Here is a 25,608-nt window from a genome sequence, read left to right as displayed (position 1 = left end):
GAACACTTGGACTTGCACTTCTCTTTCCTATAGGAAAAAATCATTCATCCTGTCATGGCCAAAACTGGGATCCCACCTCCAAAACTCCCTACATCCGAGGATTAATGCTTTGAGAAATGTTTTTTGTTGATTTAATGACCTATTAAACCTTTTCCCAAAGTTTCTCTTATCTTCTATGTTGCCAGAAAGGATGTTTTATTGTTTTGAGCTCCTGAGAATCTCTTGTTGGTATTTCTCCAGTGCATCCAACTCAGAGGACAGAACCAATTGTAATTCCTTTTAAATGTCCCATTGAGAGAGTTTTTTAGGGGATGGGGGTCAGGGCTTGTGTGTCCTGCTTGGCACAGCCCAGGCAGGGCTTTCACAGCCCCATCCCACACTCCATTTCCCAGCTGGAGCCGCTGGTGCCTCTGAGTTCTGCTGCCCCAGCCCCAGGGCCGCTCTCCTTGTCTGCCCATTCCCCCAGGGTCTCTGGGCAGGGATGGCCTCAGTGGGGGCTGCTGACATCCTCAGCAACTTGGAGGCTGCTGCTGAATTTTACTGCTCCAGAGGCTTCTTCAGCCTTCAGCTCCTCAGTGCAGGAATTCAGTGCCCCAGGGCTCATTAACATTCAGAACACCTTAATAAGCAAAGCCCTGGGAATAATTTAAGTTTTCAAATCTCTTGTGGTTGATTTGACAGATTTCAGACATGTATTCAAAATGAATACACTTTATTTAAAAGGACAGTGAGAAAAGATTTTTTCAGGTCCTGTTTAGGGTTTTTTTTTTCCCTGCTAATACATTGATAAGTGCAATCTCCACTTGACATTGAATCCAAGTGCCTCCTCATGCAGTATGAATAGATATGAAAATCAAGACCATTTATGGCTGACAATCCATCAGACTCTGTCCCTGCTCCCACCCCACCATTTCCCCCATCCAAGCCCTGGCACTCAGAGCAGCCTTGTGCAAATCTGAGCTCCCTCCAGCCCAGGCTGCACCTGCGGGTTTCAGCTCCCTGGCTCCAACTCCCACCTGCTTTCCTTGGAGAAGGAGCTGCCCGCGACACAGAGGGATGTTCATTTATTGCCAGCCAACAAAGGCAAGGGAAGGCACAGCTCCATCAAATGCAAAAGTCATTCCTCTGCTGGCTATTAAATCCCCTTTGCACAGCAGACAGTCTCAGAGCAATGAAAACACCTTCTGTGCCCAGCACAGATCCCAAGGTCCCCCCAAACCCTCCCTGCCCCGACTCTGCCCAGATTTGCTCTTTGCACACACGAGTCACAGGCTGAAGGCAGGAGCTGCCTCCATGCCCAGAGGGAGGAAAAGAGGGAAAGTGGATGAAGAGCTCTCCTGTGCAGAGCCAAGGTCCAAGTGCCCCTGCAGAGGGAACCACAACTCATCAGGTTTGTGTCCTTTGGGCTCAGGGACTGGTGACATTCAGAGGCACAGAAAGGTTTCTTGCCAACAAACACAAGTTGAACATTTGAACAGTTTAAAAACAATCACAGCTCTTCCCTTAACTCTCTGTGATGTCCCAGCAGCATCTGACATGTCCCCCATGCCCAAGGGATTTCTGTACAGGAAGAGTTTTAGACAAAGACATAAAAGGTAACTCTGGGATAAATATAAATATAAGTAAGGTGTTGATTAATTATATATGTATTTCAACTTCAGAAAGATTGGGCTACTACATAAAGCTCAAAGCATGTTTTAGACAGAGACATAAGAAAGTGAAATTCTGTGATGTAAATATTAGTAAGGTGTTGACGAATGTGATATTTATTTGAACTTCGGAAATATTGGACAACTTCCTTAAGCTAAAAGCATGAAACCAATCAGTTGAGAGTCACTTGAGTGACCAGACAGCACCTAGAGGAGGAAATCTGGGAGCAACAGGAAGGACATTGATCCAGCTGGTCTAGTGAAGAGATGTCTTTAGACATGGCCATTTCAACAGGAGAGCTGGAAACACCTGAAGGAAGAGGGAGAAGAAATAATAAACAGAATATTGGTGACACAAGTAGAAGGCAAGGTCAGTATTTCTCCTCCTGCCTCCAAGAAATTTCTGTTCCTGGAGGGAAAATTTTGCCATTTCTTCAAAGTACTCAAGTGACCCAGATAATAAAAATGTCCTTGTATAATATGAAATGCACAAATATTAACACCTGTGCCCCTTTCAGGGCAGACATCAGCTGTGTGCCCATGAACAGGCAGTGCCACTTGTGCCCTGAGGTGCCGAGCTGGGGTTGGATCTCTCAGAGGAGCTGAGGGAGAGCAGAGCACCTTGCAAGCTGCAGGTCCCTGCCAGCCCCGCAGGGCTCCTGTGCCATCAACATCTGCTCTGCTCCAGTCTGGAACAGGGCCCAGCATGGTGCCAGGACCATCAGAGAGCTGAGGTGTGTGCTGGAATTCCATGCCCTCCCCATGGCTCAGCAGCCCTGCATTTCCCTGCTCCAGCCTTGATCTCCAGCACAGCCATGGAGGCTCTTTGGGCTCCTGAGTGTTCCTGCAGCCCCCAAGGGCAGCTGAGCTCTGCCTTTGGCACAGGCAGCCCTGGCCAGCGCAGGCCATGCTCAGCAATTCCTTGTCTGTGCCCGGCCTTGCTGCCAGCCCCAGCTCAGCAGCCAGGGCTGCCGAGGGCTGGGACAGACAGAGGCTGGTGCTGACAAATGTCCTGGGCCCCTCCCTGCTCTGTCCATGCCCCAAGGGCACAGAGCAGCCTCCTCTCCCGGGCTCTTGCCTGTTTTCAATGCCTTGCCCAGGCGCTGGCCCTGCCCCACAAGGCCTGGGCTGAGTCCTGCCCCTGCCCGCTCAGCCAGGCTGAGATGGACACTGATGGTTTCTGTGCCAGGCTCTCCCAGCCCAGCCCAGCTCCCTGCAAGCTCTGCCAGCTGCCCTGAGCTCTGGGCAGCACCAAGGGCCTCTCCCCAGCACAGCCCAGCCGGCTCTGGCCCCACAGCTCTGCTCAGGCCCGGCTGCTCTGGGCACTGCCCCACGGCCTCAGCCCCTGCCAAGGGCACAGCAGCAGCTGCAGCTCAGCCAGGACTCAGCCCCACCATGGGGGAAGGGGCTTGGCCAAGGCCAAAGGAGGCTCCCTGGCTGCCCTGCTCCCCTCTGGCTGAGGTGCTGAGAGCTCTGCAGCCCCTCCTGCCATCCCACCTGCCCAGGCCAGCACAAGAGCCCCGGCCTTGGGGCCCTGCAGAGCTGCTCCTGCTCCAGGCCCAGGGCCCATCCCAGAGCTGGGGCAGCCACAAAGCTGTGCCCATTTCTGCTCATTGCTGCTCTGATGGGCATGGATCCTCAGCCACTTGGGGGTTGCTGATGAATTTTCCTACTCCACAGTCCTCTTCTTTCTTGAGCTCTTCACTTCAGGAATTCAGTGGGAAAAGCTCATAAACAATTGTTCAATACAAAAGCTGCCCTTAAAAAGGAAGGGGTTTAGGAAGGAAGAACATATTTCAAGAAAGATTCTTAATGGGGAAGGAGCTGCCTATCCCAGTGAGGCAAAAGACGAGCTAGTGATGAAAATTACTGTCCTGGCTGCCAATACAGCTTTCCTGGGAACTCAGAGGAAAAAAGGAGTGGCAACACAGGAAGTGTTTTACAATGCCCTTAGGCTATGCAGAAAGACAATTAGAGAGGTGAAAGCTCAAATAGAACTTAACCTGTTGATTTCTGTAAAAAAAAAAAAAAAGTTTTACATAAAATTTTGTAGCAAAGGCAGGGAGAAGGAGAATCTCTATTCTTTATTGGATGCAGTGGAGAATACAACTAAAGATAAAGGGGTCACAAGCTCAGCTCCTACACAGGGAACTAAAGATAAAGTTACTAAAGAGAAGGAAAAGGCTCAACGATTTTACACCTTGTTTGTCTCAATTTTCAACAAGTACACAGGTTGTCCTCAGTACAAGTGTTCTCCTGAGCTGGTAGATGGGGACAGGGAGCAGAACAGCCCCCTGTGATCCAGGAGGAAGCAGTTGGTGATGAGGTAAAGCACTCAGATTCTCACAGGTGTATGGGATGGAATCTAGCCTAGGGGGATGAGGGAGCTGGTGGATGAGCTCCCCAAGCTGCTCTTCATCATTTACCATCAGTCCTGGCTCAGTGGGGAGGTCCCAGAGGACTGGAGGTGCCAGTGTGAGCCCATCCCCAAGAAGGGCTGGAAGGAGGAGCTGGGGAGCTCCAGGCCTGTCAGACTGAGCACGGTGCCTGGCAAGGTTATGGAACAGATCACCTTGAGTGCCACCCCAGGGCACCCACAGGATGGCTGAGGGGTCAGAGCCAGCCAGCGTGGATTTCAGTATCTACACTGATGATCTGGATGAGGGGACTGAGTCCAGCATCATCAAATTTGCAGATGACACCAAACTGGGTGTGAGTATGGATCTGCTGGAGGGTAGGAGGGCTCTACATGGAGACCTGGACAGGCTGGATCCAACAAGGTGAGGTTTTACAAGGCCAAGTGACACTGCACTGAACCAGGAGGTCAGTGTTACTCTCTGGGGCTTCGTGAACAACAAAGACCACTATGACATGAGGGCACCTTGTATAACCAAGAGGCCATTGTGACAATGCAAGTACTTGTTGAATGAAGGAAGCAATTTTGGGAACGGAGTGCTCCTTGGGACCAAGAGGCCATTGTGACACCGTGGAACCAAGGAGACCATTGCTGCACTGTGACACCTCCTGGAACCAAAAATCCACTGTGACACTGCAGGGCCCAAGGATCCAAGGGACTTTGTGGCACCAAGGGGTCCCATGGAACCAAAGGGACATTGTGACACTGGGAGGCCTCATGGAGTCATGGAGGCCATTGGGACACTCTGGGGCCTCATGGATCCCTGGTGACACCAAGCTGGCTGGGAATGTTGATCTGCTGGAGGGTAGGAGGGCTCTGCAGAGGTCCCAAACCCAACAAGGTGAGGTTTAACAAGTCCAAGTGCCGGGTCCTGCCCTTTGGCCACAACAACCCCTGCAGTGCTCCAGGCTGGGGACAGAGTGGCTGGACAGCAGCCAGGCAGAAAGGGACCTGCAGGGACTGATGGACAGCAGGCTGGACATGAGCCAGCCGTGTGCCCAGGTGGCCAAGAAGGCCAATGGCTCCTGGCCTGGATCAGGAATGGTGTGGCCAGCAGGACCAGGTCAGTGATTCCTCCCCTGTGCTGGGCACTGGTTGGGCAGCACCTCGAGTGCTGTGTCCAGTTCTGAGACCCCAATTTAGGAAGGACATGGAGGGGCTGGAGCGTTTCCAGAGAAGGGCAACAAGGCTGGTGAGGGGTCTGGAGCACAAATCCTGTGAGGAGTGGCTGAAGGGGCTGGGGTTGTTTATCTTGGAGAAGAGGAGGCTCAGGGGAGACAAGGCAGTGTCAGGGCACAGGTTGGACTTGATGATCTCCAAGGTCTTCTCCAACCTTGCTGATTGTGTGATTCTCTGAATCCACCCTTGGAGCAGTTGCAGGAGGAGCCCTGGGCCTCCTCTTCAGAAGCTCCAGCAGCCCAGGTCCCTCAGCTTCTCCTCACAGCCCCAAAGCCCATCCTGTCAGTCCTGCAGAGCCTCTGCAGCTCCTCCTCACTGCCCAGAACAGGGAGCCCCACAGCCAGACACAGCAGCCCAGATGTGCCCCCCTGGCCTGGGGTGCCTCTGGCAAGGGAGCAGCACCAGGCACTGCAGGAGCCTGCAGACAATTCCTGCAGCACTTGTGGTGAGACAGAGTGAAAATTTAACATTGTATAAATCCATTTAGATTTATGTGAAATGTGCACTTTGAGCCTGCTAAATATGCTGTTTAGTCTGGTGACTGCAGCCCTAGCAAAACTACCCCAGCTAAGGAGAAAGAATGCAAATTTCCACACTAAAAGATAAGAGATAAGAAAGACTCCTTGGACCTTGAAACAGGCAGGGCAGAGTGACCCAGGAGTTCTTTCTGTACTTTCTGACAAAAACTGAGTACAAGTGTAACTATCTGTAAGTGTAATGTGAAATCAGCATAATGAATATGCATTAACCTATTGTGAAATGCTATGCATATGGAAATTAGTGCGGGTAATAAAGAAGGATTAAGCGTTCTCAGAGGGACGCATGTCTATTAAAGGGCAATGAGTCCCGATATGTGTCCACAGCGCTGTGAATAAACATACCCATTCCCTACAAGTCTTAATGGGAATTGTGGGGTTTGATTTTTCATCCATGTTTCAGTTTGATGTATCAATGACATCCTTCTCCACAGCTTTACCAGAAGATTTCAGCCCCAAGATCAAGGGGGGATCTCCTCATCCCTCCCATCTGGGACTCAACTTCCTCTTCACTGACCTCAGTGTGTTCATGTTGCTGCTCTGTGTGCCTGCCCTGTGTCCTTTTCTCTCACTGGAGGGAGGATGGCAGCACTGGCAGAGTCAATATCTGCCCGGGGCTGCAGATGGTTCCGTGAGCCCGGCCGGGCTCGGTCCTTGCGGCCGGAGCTGTTTTCCCATGGAGGTTTCTGCAGCGGCTGCGCTGGGGCTGTGTCAGGCTGGGCCGTGCTGGGGCAGGGCCAGGATCTCAGCAGCCAGGCCAGAAGGCTGAGATGGGGCTGGGCCGGCCTTGGCACCTCTTTGGGGCCAGAAGGGAGAGAGACCCAGCCAGGCTTTCTCATCTTCAACTTGTGTCTGCACAGAGGCACCTGCAGTTTGCTTAGTGGTTTAACAGATTGTCAGCTCTCAGAGCTAATTACTGATTGGTTTTTTTTGTCAGACACGGAGGAAACTGCTAGCAGCTTCTCTCAGGACATCAGTTCCATGATAGAAAACCACCACAGCAGCACAGAGCACAGAGCTCCTTTGTCCATATGTAGTGGTCATGTGCCCGAGGCCTCAAAATCCCACATTGAGAGATCTCTGGGCTCTCTCCAAGGTATTTTCAAATGAAAACATTCAGCTCATAGTCTAAGAAAATCACCAGAGCAAAGGTCCAGCCTGACCTGTCTGTCCTGGCTACATCTGAAAAGAGGGACTTTTTTTCCCATAGCAAGGAAAGCACAGAGCTGATGAGAGGCAGCCCTTGGCATCCCAAGATCAGCCAGACCTGTCAGGTGGCCCCTGGCAGGCCAAGCCAGCCAGACCTGGTCCATGTTCCCTCGGTTCCATGGGGCCCATCAGTGTCCCAATGGTCTCTCACTTCCAGGAGGCCCTGAGGTGTCACAATGCCCCTTTGGTGACACCAGGCCCTGAAGGGTCGGAATGGTCTCCATGGTTCCATCAGGCCCCACAGAGTCATAATGGTCTCTGGGTCCATGAAGCCCCGCGGTGTCACCATGGCCCCTTGGTTCCATGGGCTCCAGTGGTGCCACAATGATCCCCTTGGTTCCATGAGGTGCCCAGAGTGTCACAGTGATCTCCATGGGAAGGAAAGAACCGAGCCCCAGTGTGGCAGGGGCAGCCACCAGAGGCCAAGGCCAGCCAGGCTTGTCTGGGAGCAACCGTTGGATATAGGGAATTTTAGAGGTGGAATCCCACTTTCAGACATGGACATCTGGGGGAGAAGGACGGTCCTTTTCCATAGGAAGAAAAGCACGGAACACCGGTGTTTGAGGGGCAGATAAATGGCGGCCACCAGAGGCCTAAGGCAGCCACACCTCTCTGTCCTGGTAGCTTTTGTCTGAAAACAACCCTTGGATATAGGGAATCTGGGACGTGGAATCCCAATTTCTGCCATTTCTCCGTACATAAGGATGGTTTTTTGTATAAGAAGGAAAGCACAGACAGCAAGTGTTTCTAAGGGAGAGGAGAGGAGAGGAGAGGAGAGGAGAGGAGAGGAGAGGAGAGGAGAGGAGAGGAGAGGAGAGGAGAGGAGAGGAGAGGAGAGGAGAGGAGAGGAGAGGAGAGGAGAGGAGAGGAGAGGAGAGGAGAGGAGAGGAGAGGAGAGGAGAGGAGAGGAGAGGAGAGGAGAGGAGAGGAGAGGAGAGGAGAGGAGAGGAGAGGAGAGGAGAGGAGAGGAGAGGAGAGGAGAGGAGAGGAGAGGAGAGGAGAGGAGAGGAGAGGAGAGGAGAGGAGAGGAGAGGAGAGGAGAGGAGAGGAGAGGAGAGGAGAGGAGAGGAGAGGAGAGGAGAGGAGAGGAGAGGAGAGGAGAGGAGAGGAGAGGAGAGGAGAGGAGAGGAGAGGAGAGGAGAGGAGAGGAGAGGAGAGGAGAGGAGAGGAGAGGAGAGGAGAGGAGAGGAGAGGAGAGGAGAGGAGAGGAGAGGAGAGGAGAGGAGAGGAGAGGAGAGGAGAGGAGAGGAGAGGAGAGGAGAGGAGAGGAGAGGAGAAAAGGAAGTGGCCCCTGTGAGGCCAAGCCAGCCAGACCTGTTTCTCCTGGAAACTCTTGTCATGGAGTAATCCTTGCATATATGGAATTTGGGATGAAGAATCTCAGTTTTGACTATGGACACCTTGAGAAAAAAGAAGGTTCTTTTCCATTAGAAGGAAAGCCCTGAGCCCCAGTATTTCAAAAGCTGATGAGAAGAAGCCCCCAAGGGGCCAAAGGCAGCCAGACCTGTCCGTCCTGGCAGCTTTCACTTGGGAGCAATCCTTCGATGTACTGAGTTTTGGAGGTGGAATCCCAGGTTTAGCCATGGGTACCTGGACAGGAAGAAGAGTTCTTTTCATTAGGAAGGAAAGCACAGAGCCCCAGTGTTTCAGAGGAACATGAGTGCCAGACCTCAGGAAGCCAAGGCCAGCCAGACTTGTGATTCCTGGCATCATTTTTCTGGGAGCTATCTTTGTATATAGGGAATTTGGGAGGGAGATCCCAAATTTTGGCCATGGGTGCCTGGTCAGATGGATGCTTTTTAAGCAAGAAAAGCACATGGACCCAGTGTCTGAAAGGCAGATGAGAGGTGGCCCCTGGGTGGCCAAGGCAGCCAGACCTGTTTCTGTTGGCAAGTTTCATCAGGGAACAATCTTTGCATATAAGAAAATTTGGGGAAGGAATCCCAGTTTTGGCCGTAGGCCCCTGCAGGAGAAGGACAGTTCTCTCCTATAGGATGACGAAGCAAAGAGTCAATTGTGACCCTGGGGTCCCACGTAACCAAGGGGCCATGGTGACACAGCAGGGCCACATGGATCCAGTGGTCCATTGTGACACTGTGGATCCAAGGAGACCATGGACACACCCCCAGAACCTCATGGAACCAAGGGGTCCATGGTGACCCAGCAGGGCTGCATGGAGCCAATGGTCCATGGTGGCACTGCCCATCCAAGGAGGCCATTTGGACACTGCAGAAGCTCATGGAGCGAGGTGGCCATTGTGACACTGAAGAACTTCATGACACCAAATATCCATGGGGACATAGCAGGGCATCATGGAACCCAGGAACGGCTGTTGGCAGTGTGGAAACTCCTGGAACCAGGGGCTGTTGTGGCACTGCAGCACCAACACAGCTGCTGCACCTTGTCCCCTGCCCTGCACAGCTCCTTGGGAGGCACGGCAGGAGCAGCACCCTGGGAGCCTCGGGAATGCCCCTCTGGGATCCATGGCACACACTCCCAGGGGCTGGAATTCCAGTTCTCAGCCAGGAAAAGATGTTCCTGCCCTTGAAGGCAAAGCTCTTATGGAAGAGCCAACAGCCAAGTGGAGCAGGATCCTACAGTGACATTTCACTGCCAGCCTTCATAACTTCACCCGTGGTTGTCGTAGCTCATGGATTGGGAATTAAATTAGGGCAGGGTCTTTGGTGGGAGCTGCCCTGGGTCAATGGAGACACTGAGAGAGAAACAGAGCAGGCAAAGGAAGGCAGGAGAGAAAGGAGGTGTTTTGGTTTGGAATGACAGGTGTCTGCTAAGGGAGGCAGGAGCCTCTCCTGAAATAGAAAAATGTAGACTCTTTCTTTGTGAATTGTTATAAATTTGAAATTAAAGGGGGCTCTCAGGTAAAAATATTGGAGCAGGAATAACAGCTTTTTATTAGAGAAGAAAATGAGAATATGAGCAATGCAGTGAACCAAAACAACACTGAGAGAGCCAGAATAAAACCTGACAGTCTGTTGGACAGGGTGTTGGCCGCAGTCCAATTGGAATGGTGGCTGCAGTCCTCCTGCAGTGTCAGGTGTGGTTCTGTTGGAGAAGTGATCCTGTAGAAAAGGGTGCCTTCTTCTGAAGAGGAAGAGGCAGCTGTTCCTCTGAGAAATCCAGCCCAGAAAAAGCTTTGTTGGTGGGCCAGACTCCCAAGACTAGATGCAGGTAGGAATGCTTGGCTCCTCCCTCTGGGCAGAACATCTCACAGTGGGATGTTACAGTTCTTATCAGTCATGCAGTTACATTCAATAGCCCGTTATCAGCAGATGTCTCCCCTGAGGGAGGATTGATTGTGGAAGAGAGAAGGAAAAACTGCCCACTTAGCACAGGACAACTGCCAAACAGATGGGAAATAGAACACATCTTGCTTTTCAGTCTGGGACAGGAGGTCACAAACAAAATCAGCTGAGAAGGCGGCACTCTGAAAAGCAAACCAGAACTGACAGAAAATGAATAGGACAGAAATCAATAATTCTGATAGTTTTATTTATTATCAAAATAAATCACACCCACCCAGCCCCATACAATCCTGATCCCAAAACCTCAAATTTGGATCTTACTTCTCTCAATCTCCTTCCAACCCCATCTAACCCTGGAGGCGGAGGAATTGAGTAATTTTGGCATGGGACTGAGGTGGGAACCAGCCATTTTGAGGTGGGATTGAGTAATTTTGTGGTGACAGAGCAACCCACCTTGGCTTTTGGAGTGCAAAGATATGGAGAATACTCCCATATATCCCCAAAGAACCCACAAATCCCCCAGAATATGTTTCCAAACCGTAAATTCCGCCTCAAATAACTCTTAGATGGAGGGACTTTTGGCATCTCTGATCAATAATCTTTTTAGTCGTTTTTCTGTTGTTTTTAAGTGATAAAGACAAATCAGAAGAAAATTAGGGCCAAACCAAAACCAGATACCCCTTGAGCATCCCCTGAGCACTGGACAAAACAAACTTGGCAGAAATCAAACTTAACCCTCCATAAAATGCCTTGAGGAAGATTTGCTCTTCCCACAAGTCACTTGTGATGGAAACACATCAAATCCCAAACATGAATAAACTGAAAATAGAAGCAATTCTGTGGCAAATCCAAGTTTCATCAGTTCCAGCACAGCTCCAACTCAGATGCTGGCAGGTTCCAAAAAAGAGACATGGAAATTTGGCCCAATACAGATTATTAAAAGGAAGGAAAAGCTCTGTGGAGCTGTCACAAAGGTGACGGGAACGAAGAAAATAATGATTCTCATATTTGGAAAAGCCCCCAAGCCTGCGAATTCACTAATTATTCGGGAGTTTAGCTACTTGAGCTGGGCTTCTTGTAGGACTTTAGTAGCCTTGTGTTCCTCACCTTGGGGTGACTGATCCTGGTCAGTTTCACTGGTATGATTTGCTCCCTTTCCTCCAGTGACTTTAACGAACTTTTCAGGGAAGGAGAGGAATATATTTTCTTTACACTGGCCACCCACAACAGCCATTTTCCTCATAAGTTCTCCCAAAAGTTCTCAGAGGAAGCTGCATCCAAGTTTCCAAGAGTTCCTCCAGAAAGAGGCAGAACCTCCTCATAGGAGGGAACCAGGCTGTTTTCAAAAAGGCACTTGGGGTCAGACAACAGAGCTCTGAACTCACAGTACAAAATAATGTTGCAATCTGGTTAATAAAACTGTTAGAGAGATGCCTCTGCCCCAATTAAGGTGCAAAGGTCACCAAATTTAAGTGGATTTTATTGAACAGTAAAAGTGAGGGAGAGAGACAGAAAGAAAGAGAAAAGGGGCGAGAGCAAGGGAGTGACAGGGACAGAGATCTCCCCTGGGACAGGGCAAGTGTGACATTGTCCCCTGTGTGCGTGGCCTTCCCAGGATGGGGGTTTTACACCTGAGCCAGTTTGGGTAAGGGGGGTGGTGTTCACCCCCCACCCCGAGCAGGGATGGCCTCACTGTTTCAGGTTACAGTGTCAGATGTAACCAAAAGTGTTTTTAGTCACCATCTCCATAAACTGTTATCAACAGGTGGGGCAGTGTTCTTTATCTCTTCCATGATTCAGCCCTGATAACGCCCTCCAGGGGCCATCTTCTGTTAATGGGCCATTGAGTGTCACTGCAGGGCTGATAAAATTACATCATCCCTAAAGCCAGGGAACCTCAGAAAAACGGAAAGCTGGACAAGACAAACGCAGGTTCAAACCAATGTGGTTCATCAAGCGTTTTCCGTTTATTCAAAATCAGGCGGTAGTTTATATAAGCTTCTATATAGTTTACAGAAACAAAGACACTCTGATTGGTAGGCTAACATTGTTTACCTTTTCCTTAAAACGGCCTGCACAGTACACCATAAAACCTATACTAGTTCACACCCCGTGGTCCCTACAGTACCTTAAGACTATTTTCTATCTGCGCCACAACCCTGAATTTCTAACTGCGTCAGAGGCTTTGAGGGCCCCACCAGGCCTCAATCTGAGGCCTAGCCTGGAGTAGCTCAACTTTCACAATTCATGCCCTCTTTCTCTCAAAAATGCTGTAACAATTCCCTCTTTTTCTTTTGAGCTACTCAGGCTGGAGTGAAGGCTCAATGAACTAATTTTTGCACACACTGTCTTTGACCCAGCCAGAAAAACCTGAAGAATTGAGCCAGTTATCAAATGAAGTGTCCATTTGGAGAACACTGCCTTTGGCTCGTTGAGTCTTCTGAGGCAATTCGAGAACCTGATGTATGGTGGGAGCAAAAAGCATCAACCTACCGATATAACATGGGCCTCCCCTAGCATTTTGAGGGACTGCTGACCAGGCTCGGTCCTCACAAATGAGGAAGGTTCCTGGGGGCAGTTTTCCTGCACTACCTCTTGGCGGTGTCACAGATTGAGTCGAATTGTTACAATATCCTAAATAGTTGTAATACAATGGTGATCTGGGAGACAATCAAGTGTTGTCATCTGTCAATTTTCCATTTTCTTGAGTTGGTTTGGTAGCATGAGATCCAAATATCAAACAGTAATTTCCTGGGACAGAACCCAAAAGACCAAATTCTTGAAAACTATCATCAATAAATTTAAGGTTTTGCACAAATGCAACAGCTTGCGCTCCCAGAGTGCTATTTAAACTTATTTGAGCTCAGGTCCAAGTCTTTAACTCTGCCATGGGACCCAACAAGACTCCAAAAATTAAACAAGTGCGAAATAAAAACATTGAGGCCCACCACATTCTTCTCAGGTTCTTGAATGTCCTGTCTAACATGAAAGAAACAATCTTAATTCTAAACATAAACTATAACTTCTAATAAACTAACTTCTGATAAATCTAACTTCACACTTATGATATTTCAACTTATTTTTCTGTTTCATCTATTTTTAAAATTCTGTTTCTGCCTTTTCGTATCAAGGCAGCAAGAGCATCTGTCCTGTCCATCACACGACTTCTTGGTTGGATGGGTAAAAACACTCACTCAAGTAGAATTTCTGTTGATCCCCGTTGGGACCTCCCTCTTTTTCTTTTGCCATTGAAAGACAATGGCAAGATGAACAGAAAAATCACAGGCATTACTAAAACTTATTAAAAACTTAGCAAAAAAAATTCTATAACATCATTAAAAACACACTTATAAAAAAAACTCAAAGGCCACGATCTTCTGTGGGTGAAACACAAATCTTTGCACAATTCACTTTTGCTGTGCATCCTCTGATCCACTTGTGGAGAGATCAGTGCCCTCTTGCAATTGAGAAGTTCCACATTCTTCACTGAAATCCATCCAGATTCTGCACCTGTTAAAACACAAACAAACCCAACACCCCCCACAGGGACTGGAGGGTCCTCTCTCAATTCTGTTCCCTAAAACTTGCATGAAGAAATGGAAATATCAACATCTTTGTTATAAACATGAAAAACATTAAGAACAAAACAATACACATAGTAAAGAAACTAACAACAAATAAAAATCAATCAGATAATACACAATTAATATTACATATAAAATCACAGTTACCAAGTGCTACACTATCAAATTGTCATCCCAGAGTCTGCAGCAGCTGAAAAACCTTAAAACAACAGAGATTTGGATAAAACATGTCCGGATCATGTCTCTCCAAAACCTCCTTTGAGGCTCAGCTGTCCTGTATGGTCAAATTGTCAAGCCAAAAGGACTTGAATACTTTTTTGATGCAGAAAACACCTGGAATCAATCACACCATCCACGTAGAGCCAGAGCCTGGCCAGAGCTCAAACTCTAATTGGAGGATATGTTCAAAACAGAAGTCTTAAAAATAACAGTTATAAGTGAAAAACCTTATTATTAACAATTTATCAAAACATCAAATGATTGAACCTGTCTAAAATTTGTTTCAAGACAAAAATTCTCTAAATACAACAAACCTTTTCTTCAAAAATCTGAGAATTTGAAGTCTGAAATCTTGAACTAGAACTTGGACTATAAATTTCTAAAAGATGAACTGCAGCTGCATAGAAAATTGAATAAAGAAAACACATGAGTAGTTAAAAAATCAAGCACACAGGATCCTGAAAAATACATCTCACAATCAATCACCTAAAAAAAAAACCCATAAAACATATGAAAACTGACGGTAAATATTAAAACAACATCTCAATACCTTAACATCTTAATAATAATTCTTATCACAAAAATCAGACAACTTACATTATATGATCAACCTATTAACAAAAAATGTTTAAAATAGTTTAAAACAATCTTGTCAAGCATTCATATAACATTAGTAACAATCATTACTATTTATCATTACCTACAAAAACTTGACAATTATCATTTATCTTATTATCTACAAAACTCAAAAATCATAATTACTTATATTATTATTTATAAAATCTCAAAAACAGAAATTGTGAACTTAATACCAACATTCCATTTGACTTATTTTTCTCAAATCTTTGCTTTCAAAGACATTTTTAGCAATTAAATAATTATTAACATTTCTATCCTTTTTTGTTTTACAGTAATTTTCATCCACATTGTATTTGAAATAACTTTGATTTGCATAATGTCCATCCTTCTTGGTATCTTGGAAAACACTCAGTATTGCTATACTTTTTCATTACGTCTTTTGTCTCTTGCAAGGAATTAGAAAAATGCTGTTGAAATTTTTGCTGTAGTGTTGCCATCTCGCCATCGGTGGCGCTGCTGCTCTCGGGGTTGTTGTTACCGTGGCAACCAGGCTGTGCAGCGTCTCCGCCGCCATTGCGGGGTGCTGCGGGGAGATGAGGGGGCGGCGCCGTCTCGCTCCCGTCCTTGCTGCGTCACTGTGGGGACGGGCGAGGAGACGCTCCTGATGCGGCCGCGCCCCGCCTGCTCCGACTCCAGCGCGGCCGAGCCCCGGGGAATGCCCGTCTCCACCCTTGCGCTGTTGCTCGGCAACAAGGAACCTTCTGTGTCTCGGCCGAAGTCCGCTCCGCCCCGGGGCCGCCTCAGGCTTGGTGCTGGCCGGCCCCGCTCTGCCTGGCCCCGCTCTGCCTTAGTTCTGCCAACCCGTTCCGCAAGGGACGAGGAAGGGCTTTCTGTAACTTTTTCTTGCCTTTGTATCTTGCTTTGTGATCGCTTGTTTCTGCTACAATTGCCATGCCGCGCCGGGTTGCTCGCCGCCGCCGCCGCTGCTGCGGGGGGGCGAGGGGCCAGCACTGCTTCTCTGCCATCTCCGCCCTCTATCACTGCGTGCCAAAGCAGCTGGCCCAGCTCTTGCGATTCGACTTTACTAAAAATCAGCGAAGGTTTTTGCAGCTTGCCTTTGCTTCTCGCCCAAAGGACCAACTGTTCTAAATCGGCTTCTTTAACTTTTTCAGCTCTCTTTGAGAGAATATGAAAGAGCAGCCGCACTGAAGCCTGTAAATCTCCATCCATGGTGAACCTTTCACCCTCTCTCTGTCTCCGCGGCTTACCTCAGTCTCCGCGGGCTGCTCCGCTCTCGCTTTTCTTCGGCAAGGCAGCAGCTCCCGCTCCAGCTCTCCGGCCCCGGCCACGTCCACACCCGCCGTTCAGGTACCTTGTGAACACCGAGGTCTTCCCACTGCTCCAACGGACTCTCGCAAACAAACAACAATGCGAAGAGTCTTTTTCCTCCCGTTGGGAAACGGCCCAATTCGGAGTTTGGAGACTTCTGCTCCGTTCCACCTGATCCCCGTTCACAAAAAGTGAATTTGGGATCCCGGTCCCGTCACCATGAGGCGATTTGGACCTAAATTCCTGTCGCGCGACTCAAACCCGACTGCCCGTTACTCTAAAAGTAATTTGGCAGCCTTCTCGGAGCCTCCTGAGTCCCTGTTCGGGCGCCACTTAAAGCCAGGGAATCTCAGAAAAACGGAAAGCTGGACAAGACAAACGCAGGTTCAAACCAATGTGGTTCATCAAGCGTTTTCCGTTTATTCAAAATCAGGCGGTAGTTTATATAAGCTTCTATATAGTTTACAGAAACAAAGACACTCTGATTGGTAGGCTAACATTGTTTACCTTTTCCTTAAAACGGCCTGCACAGTACACCATAAAACCTATACTAGTTCACACCCCGTGGTCCCTACAGTACCTTAAGACTATTTTCTATCTGCGCCACAACCCTGAATTTCTAACTGCGTCAGAGGCTTTGAGGGCCCCACCAGGCCTCAATCTGAGGCCTAGCCTGGAGTAGCTCAACTTTCACAATTCATGCCCTCTTTCTCTCAAAAATGCTGTAACACATCCCATTGTGGGATGCTCCGCCCAGGGGGAGGAACCAAGCATTCCTGCCTGGATATAATCTCACCCATGCAACACCATGACCACCTTGCCTACTGGATTCCCAGAGGACAAGAGCTCCATAACCACCACTGGACCTTCAGAGGAAGACCAGACCCTTCTACAGGATCACCGCTTTGACACAATCACGTTCATCACTCCAGCCGGACTGCAGCCACCATTTCATCAGACTGCTACCACCACCCTGACCATCGGGGTGCCAGGTTATATCCTGACTCTGTGAGTTTAAACCAGTGTTTCTGTATCATTGCCTTGATCTTAATTTTCTTACTCAATTGTCATTCTGGCTTAGACTCTCCCCCTGGTTTGCCTTCAAACCAGTACAAAACTCAATGTGCTCATCCCTTGTTTTCCTCCCAAAACAGAATTTCCCATACCCAAATCTTCACGAAATGGAGGAGGAGGCTGTGAGGAAGAGGAAGGCGCCCTGGGACATCCAGGCAGGTGAGGAGGAAGTCAGTGCCCCTTTCCCCCTCTCTCCTGCTCCATCTCCCGGCCCAGCCTGGCCCCTGGCTGCAGGACAGCCCCGCTTCCGACGCTGTCGTGATGGGGATGCACTGGGGGGATCTCCTTGCCCTTCCCTGTGGCACGGAGGCAAATCCCATCCCCTCCTAGTCTTTCCTACCCCAGAGCAGGAGCTGAGGATGGAGACCAGGGAGGACAAATCCCCACAGCAGAACCTCATGGAAGAGGCCGTTTTTAGCAACTCCACAGCGCATGAATACAACAGGGAGGAAAAGCCCAGGAGATCCCACACAAGGAGGGGCTGGAAACCCAGCCCAGGGTGCTCTGAGGAGGAAAGGCCCACTCTGGGTCAGGAAGGTGGGCAGAGCTTCAGCCAGAGCTTGGAGGTGGTGGTCCCTGAGCAGCATCATGATGGGGAGAAGCCCTACAAGTGCTTGGAGTGTGGGAAGAGCTTCAGGCAGAGCAACAATCTGAAACGACATCAGATGATCCACACCGGGGAATGGCCCTACGAGTGTGGGGAGTGTGGGAAGGGCTTCAGATGGAGCTCCCACCTCATCATCCACCAACGCATCCACACAGGAGAGAGGCCCTACGAGTGTCCTGAGTGTCAGAAGAGGTTTCACACCGGCTCCCATCTCCTTGAACATCAGCGGATTCACACGGATGAGAGGCCCTTCCACTGCCCTGACTGCGGGAAGGGCTTCAAGCAAAACTCCCACCTTGTCAGGCACCGGCGCATCCACACTGGGGCGAGGCCCTACATGTGCCCCACATGTGGGAAGAGGTTTCAGAGCAGCTCAAATCTCCTCCTGCATGAGCAGGTCCACACTGAGGAGAGGCCCTTCCTCTGCTCTGACTGTGGGAAGGGGTTCAAGCAAAACTCCACCCTTGTAAGGCACTGGCGCATCCACACTGGGGAGAGGCCCTATGAGTGTCCCCAGTGTGGGAAGAGCTTCACCCAGAGCTCTCACTTGACCCGACACCAACGGAGCCACCGGTGACGGAAGCCCTGTGAGTGCCCCAACTGCAGGAGGAGCTTTGTGCACCACTCCAGTTTCATCCCCCATGGAACAACCCACATTGGGAAGAGCCCTGGTGATCCCTGTTCCCTGTGATCCATGCTGGGAAGATACCTGTACCTTCTCCTGCCCCTGCCAATGACCTTATGTGGGATTGAAGAACATGAGGGTCGGGCCATGGCCCTGTCACTACATTCACTCCCACCTCAGGTCATTGCCAGGGGCAGGAAAGGGACTCTCTCTCTCTCTCTCTCTCTCTCTCCCTGAGAAGGGTGTCCTTTCCAGGCAGGAGGAGACATGTGGCCAGGAAGATACAATTGATGGTGATATAATTTCCCCTGTAAATAGTTTTTCTTATCCCTTCTGTTGTCAATAGTTTTTCTATTCCTGTTTGTTCCTTATCTTGTTGCTGTTCCCAGTAAATTGTTCTTATCCCAGCCTGGGATCTTTCCCTTTTTTCCTTCAGTGGAAGGTGGGAGGGCAACGAGCACCAGCAGGGTTTTAGCAGGAGCAGGAAACTGGGAAATCCCATTCCTGAATCCCGGCCTGTGGAAACCGAGCATCCCAGCTGGTGCCAGCCCTGGTGGCCATGGCAGCAGCCTTGGGAGCGGGTCCCTGGCTGGGGCTGAGGGAACCTCTTCACTCTGGTGCCCAGGGACAGGAGTGGAGGGAGCGGCTGCAGCTGAGTCGGGGCAGGCTGAGGTTGGATCTCGGGGAAAGGTTTTTGCCCAGAGGCTGCTGGGGCACTGCCCAGGCTCCCCAGGGAAGGGTCACAGCTCCAGGGCTCTCTGAGCTCCAGCAGCGTTTGGACAGCGCTGCCAGGCCCAGGCTGGCAGTGTTGGGGTGTCCTGTGCAGGGCCAGCAGCTGGACTCGAGGATCCTGATGGGTCCCTCCCAGCTCAGCCACTTCTGTGCTTCTGGGATCCCATGAGCCTGGGGATGGGAGTGCCAATGGTTGCCATGGAAACGGGCTCTGGCTGCAGGCCTGAGCTGGTGTCCATGGCAACCACCCCTGGCATGGGGTGTCCATGGAGCTGCCCAGGGACTGACCATAGCAACAGGGGCTGGGGATGGTTGCCATGGAAACTGACCATAGCAACAGGGGCTGGTGATGGTTGCCATGGAAACTGACCATAGCAACAGGGGGCTGGTGCTGGTTGCCATGGAAACTCACCATAGCAACAGGGGCTGGGGAAGGTTGCCATGGAAACTGACCATAGCAACAGGGGCTGGGGAAGGTTGCCATGGAAACTGACCATAGCAACAGGGGCTGGGGATGGTTGCCATGGAAACTGACCATAGCAATGGGTCCTGATGAGGTTTGCTGTGGTAATCCAGGGCTTCCCTCTGGCTGCCCTGGCAGGTCTGGGACCCTGGCAGGGGTCAGGAACCCCCCTGTACAGAGCCCCCAGAGACACTGCCTGTGATCTCTGTCCATGGAAAAGAGTTTTCAATCTTACAGGATGAATTACACACTCTGAGTGTTTGATATGAGTAATAATTAGTGTGACACGGGTGCAAAAGTAGAATTTTAGGATTCTAGATAAGGGGTTCAAAGGAGGCAAGATGGAGGAAATCGTGTGTGTCCTGTCCTTTTTCATCTTCTTCATGCCTTCCATGTTTCACTGCAGTGTTGGCATTTTTCTGTTGGTTTAGACTGGGGACACACTGTTCAACAGAGGTGGTAGGTATTGGCACATTATTGTAAATATAGCACAGGTAGTTTCTGGTATATAATGTTTGTAACTTCCCACTGAGGGGCAGAGCCCTGCACGCTGCCCCGCAAGAAAGGCCTACTGCAGGTCAGACAGAACATGTTATAGATAAGCAAGAATAAACAACCTTGAAAACCAGCACAGATGAATTTGGCTTCTTCTTTGGCAGTGGGGCTCAAAGACAGCGAATTTCTGCAATTTGGGGATCATTTAAATACCACAGATTCTGACATAAATGGCATCCCTGGCTGGGCTTGGACCACCAACCTTTCAGTTAAGAGCCGACAGTTTGCATATTAAGGTTCAGATATTTTGACAGGCCCTCAGAGGGGTTTCATGGGGACTTTCTAAGTGTCCCCAGGCTGCCAAAGAGCCGGGATGTCACAGGCACTCACAGGAGCTCCTGTCATGGGCAGACTGGGAGCTTTAGGCAAAGTTTATTAGAGAAGCTCCTGTCAGGTCAGAAGGCACAGAAAGGACCCCCAATAGCCCCTAGAGATCCCCAAATTCCCCCAAGGACCACTGTTGGGTGAGAACGTCACGGGAAAACAAGTTCATGATTATCATGGTCAACAAGTTTTCAGTTTATTGGAGTCGATTACAGTTTCTTTATACAAACACTAATTAGTTCATACATATTGCAGAAACGAAGCTCAGGATTGGTTACCTTTCTATTAACACATATATTTCTTTGCGATAAGCCTTGCAGTTACTGTTTCTTTATACTTGATTACTTTTCTGCATACTAAGCAATATTTAATTTTTAACGAGACACCTGTATGCTCAGGGTTGTTAGGAGGTATCTGTTTCTCAAGGTTGTTACAAGACATCTGTTTCTCAGGGGTATAGTTTTCGTGCTACTAGTCATGTATTCTCACACTCTCATCAACTTAACCCTTTCGTGTCCCTTGCTGCGCAGCCATTCTTCAGCTAAACTCTCAACAGACCACCAGCCTTTCTAAGCCTCTTTTTGTGAGAGGAGCCTTGGAGCAGCAGGTTCCAGTCCCTACCCCTGACAATTCAAGAGCTCGTATGTAAACAATTATAAAGGTGGAATTAAAACTTTATACAATTCTCCCTTAGCATTAGGAATTATAAACCAGTGTTGGGGGTTGGGTTTTTCCTTTCTGTTTGTTCCTTATCATTGGCTGATGTTTATCGGCTGATCCCTTATTTTGGGAGGAGCTGCTGCTCTTGGAGATGGGAGTTTCCACTGCTGCTGCCGGAGCCCGGGCCAGAGCTGTTTCTTCTGTCCTGGGATGAGCCTCTGCTTGTGAGAACAGCCACTAAACTGGGACCTTATTTACACCTGCCCCACTAAAAGAGAGACCTATCCCTGTCTGCTCTGGTGCCCAGGATCCTGAGCTGGGCTCTCCCTGCCCTGCTTGGAGCCCCTCACCCCCTGCCTGCCGAGACATCCTGCCAGCCCAGCTGACTGCTTTTTGCCAGTGCTGCTGGGGCACCGAGCTGACTGCTTTCTGAGAGTCCTGCTGGGGCACCGGAGCCGGCTGCCCCGGGGTTTGTGAAGCAAAGCCTCTCTCCAGCCCTTCCCCCTTCGGACAAAGCCGCCATGGCCCCGCGCTGCCGAGCCCGGCCGGAGCGCCCCCTGCAGCCGCGTGGGGGTCAGCGCACCTGCCCTGCCCCGGGAGCCACAGCGCCCCTGCTGGCTGTGCCCGGAACTGCACCGCAGGGAAAGCGCCACGGCCCAAAGGCCGGGACTGGGCTCTGCTCTGTTTGCTGTTCGTGCCGCAGCTGCTGCTGCTTGTTTGCTTTGTTATACACACTAGGAAAGAGCTGATATTCCTATTCCCATATCTTTGCCTGCCTGAGAGCCCCTTGATTTCATGATTCTAATAATTTGGAGGGAGGGGGTTTACATTCTCCATTCCACAGGAGGCTTTTTGCTGCCTTCCCTAGCAGACACCTGTCTTGTAAACCAAGACCAGTTTTGGCACCCGATGTGCAGCCTGAGGGCATTGAGAGAAACAGGCTGAAATAAGAATAACAATTCTTGAGTAGCATAATTTTTTTTTGTTGCACTGGATATAGAAACCTTGTTCGGTGTCACCATGTGGTCTAGCTTACCCTGGTTTGGGTGGCACATGGTTGTGGCTACATTTTTCCCATCCTATAACTATGGGTACTGTGGCTGCTATCCACTTTGATTGGTTAATATGGTGAGGAATTTATGGATTTTTAATTTCCTCTGGACGGTGGGCACACAGATTCGAGGCTACCACACACTAACTGTATGTGTCTGGAGTTACTTTAATAATGGTACCTACTGTGAGGAAATGACACCAGGGGAAGTTTTCTCCCAACTCCTCAGCCAGCTCTTTGGTCTACAGTGGTTGGTGTTCCTGCTATGCCTGTTAAGCCTATTCTGTTCAGCATTCAGAGGTAAGGGAAGATTGACTTAGATAACTATCGTAGCAGGGCGTCCCCAGCCTGTAATGATTAGCACTGACTCCATGATTCCAGAAGGTTGATCAATCACTTAATTACATTATCCTATACTATACTGCTAAGAAACACTCATCGCTCTTGCAGACAGTCCGATACAGACAGACCAGACTGGTTAATTGAAATCCAAACACCATCACCATTGGCCAATTTAGAAATCACCCTTTGATAAACAAATCTCCATAATACATTCCACATGTGCACAACAACAGGTGCAGCAGGTGAAGATAAGAATTGTTTCTCATTCTTTTCTCTGAGCTTTCTCACAGCTTTTCACAGCTTCCCAGGAAAATCCTGGGAGATCTCTCTCTCTGCTCAGAGGATATGTGATTACCACAGGTCAGTTGTGACAATGTGGGTCCAAGGACACCACGGTGACACTACAGAACCACAGGGAACCAAGGGTCCATGGTGACCTTGTGCAGCCGCAGTGTCACAGAGGAGCCGCTGTGACACAGCGAGGGCACACGGAGCCCAGGGGCCATTGTGACACATCAGGGCTCTGTGGAACCACAAAGCCATTGTGACATTGCAAGGGCTCATGGAAGCACGGGGCCATTGTGACACTGCAGAAGCAAGGGGAACATTGTGACACTCCAGGGCCTGATGGAACCAAGGAGACCATTGTGACACTGTGGGGTCCATGGAGCCAAGGGAACATGGAACAGGTCTGGCTGGCTGGGCCTCCTGGGGACCACCTGACAGGTCCAGCTGACCTTGGCATGTCAAGGGCTGCTTCTCACCTGCCCTGAAGCCCTGGGGCTCTGGGCTTTCCTTCCTGTGGGAGAGAACTCTCCTTCTCCTCTAGGGTTCCATGGCCAAAATTGGGATTCCTCCTCCAAAACTCTGTACATCCAAGGAATGCTCCCAAGTGAAAGCTGCCAGGACAGACAGGTCTGGCTGCCCTTGGCCTCTTGAGAGATGCATCTCATCTGCTTTTGAAACACTGGGGCTTGGTGCTTTCCTTCCAATGTAAATAGTTGTCCTTCTCAAGGTGACCGTGGTCAAAGTTGAGATTCCTCCTCCCAAATTCCATGTATCCAAAAATTCCTCCATTACAAAACATGCCAGGAAGAACAGGTCTGGTTGGCTGAGCCTCCCAGGAGCCACCTCTTTCTTCTTCTGCCTTTGAAACACTTGGGCTCTGTGCTTTCCTTCCTATGGAAAAGAACTCTCTTTCTTATCTACACAGAAATGGCCAAAATTGGGGTTCCACCTCCCAAATTCCCTATATCCAAGGGTTGCTTTCAGACAAAAGCTACCAGGACAAAGAGGTCTGGCTGGCCTAGACCTCTGATGGCAGCCTTTCATCTGCCCCTCAAACACCGGTGTTCTGTGCTTTCCTTCCTTTGGAAAAAAAACATCATTCAACTCCAGGTGTCCATGTCTGAAATTGGGATTCCACCTCTAAAATTCCCTGTTTCCAAGGGTTGCTCCCAGACAAAATCTGCCAGTACCATCAAGCCTGGCTGGCCTTGGCCTCTGGTGGCTGCCCCTGCCACACTAGGGCTCGGTTCTTTCCTTCCCATGGAGATCACTGTGACACTGTGGGCACCTCATGGAACCAAGGGGATCATTGTGGCACCACTGGAGCCCATGGAACCAAGGGGCCATGGTGACACCGCGGGGCTTCATGGACCCAGAGACCATTATGGCTCTGTGGGGCCTGATGGAACCATGGAGACCATTCCGACCCTTCAGGGCCTGGTGTCACCAAGGGGGCATTGTGACACCTCAGGGCCTCCTGGAAGCAAGGGACCCTTGGGACACTGTGGGGCCCCATGGAAGCGAGGGAACATGGAATAGGTCTGGCTGGCTTGGCCTGCCAGGGACCACCTGACAGGTCTGGCTGATCTTGGGATGCCAAGGGCTGCCTCTCATCAGCTCCTGGAGCAATGGGGCTCTGTGCTCTCCTTTGTATGGAAAAGAACCCTCTGTCTTTTCTGATGCCCATTGCCAAAACTGACACTCTGCCTAAAAAATTTCCTATATTCAAGGGTATCTCTAAGAACAGAATCTGGCAGCTCTGGCTGGCCTTGTCCTCTGGTGGTGACCTCTCGTTTGCCCCTAAAACAGTGGGGCTCTGTTCCTTCATTCCTATGGAAAAGAACTGGTCTTCATGTCCAGGAACCATGGCCAAAATTAGAATTGGCCACTGAGCCCGGCCGGGCTCACGGAACCATCTGCAGCCCCGGGCAGATATTGACTCTGGCAGTGCTGCCATCCTCCCTCCAGTGAGAGAAAAGGACACAGGGCAGGCACACAGAGGAGCAACATGAAGACACTGAGGTCAGTGAAGAGGAAGTTGAGTCACAAATGGGAGGGATGAGGAGATGCCTTGATCTTGGGGCTGAAATCCTCTGGTAAAGCTATGGAGAAGGATGTCATTGATACATCAGACTCTCTTTTTCCCTATAAGGCATTGAAAAGTATGGGGAGATGACTTGTTCAGCAAAGGCCTCCATGCTAAAGTGAGCAAATGTTGAAGTAGCTGAGATCCCATGAGAAGTTTGAACAGAGAAAGAGAGCAGAGTGATGAGACCCTGTGCCCTCAGGGAGAGAAGAAGACCTCTGTTCCCAGAGATGAAGATGATTTCAGAAGCAGTTGAAGAGAACCTCTGGTCTTGAACAACTCATCTTTAAACTAATACCCCATAAGCTGACATGGCCCATAAACACAGCTGTGGGAAAAGCTGTGAAAAAATGGCAGGGATTTCACTATTTCACTTTTTCCCAGTGGCTGCTATTCATGGAACTTGAGAGCCACAAGAGAACTGTTTCCTTATGGAGAAGCCTCCATAGCAAGAAAAAGAGACTCCTCACCCTAAGTGAAGTGAAGCAGGACTATTCTAGAGGTGGTAGACTGGCTGAAAATTTTAGGTTTCGTCTCCTTACGTTGTCAATAAGGAAGAAAAAGTTGTGGCGAGAAGAAGAGTGTTCTGAAAGTTTTGTGCTGATTCTTATTACTCTTTCTTTTAGTTACTGCTAATAAACTTTTCTTTATGCACTTTTAAAGTTTTGATCCCACTTTCCCTTTCTCCTTATCCTACCTCACAGCAGGAAATGAGGAACTATATTCTTTTGTGTGCACTGGTAATTAGACAGCACTGAACCCACCACACTAATTGATGCATTGCCCAAGAAATCTCAAAATTGATGAACCAAAACCACTACAGAAACTTCCTGATGAA

This window comes from Taeniopygia guttata, chromosome 33 (genome assembly GCF_048771995.1).
Source record: "Taeniopygia guttata chromosome 33, bTaeGut7.mat, whole genome shotgun sequence".
Classification (NCBI taxonomy): Eukaryota; Metazoa; Chordata; class Aves; order Passeriformes; family Estrildidae; genus Taeniopygia; species Taeniopygia guttata.
Note: the sequence above shows the minus strand (reverse complement) of the source record.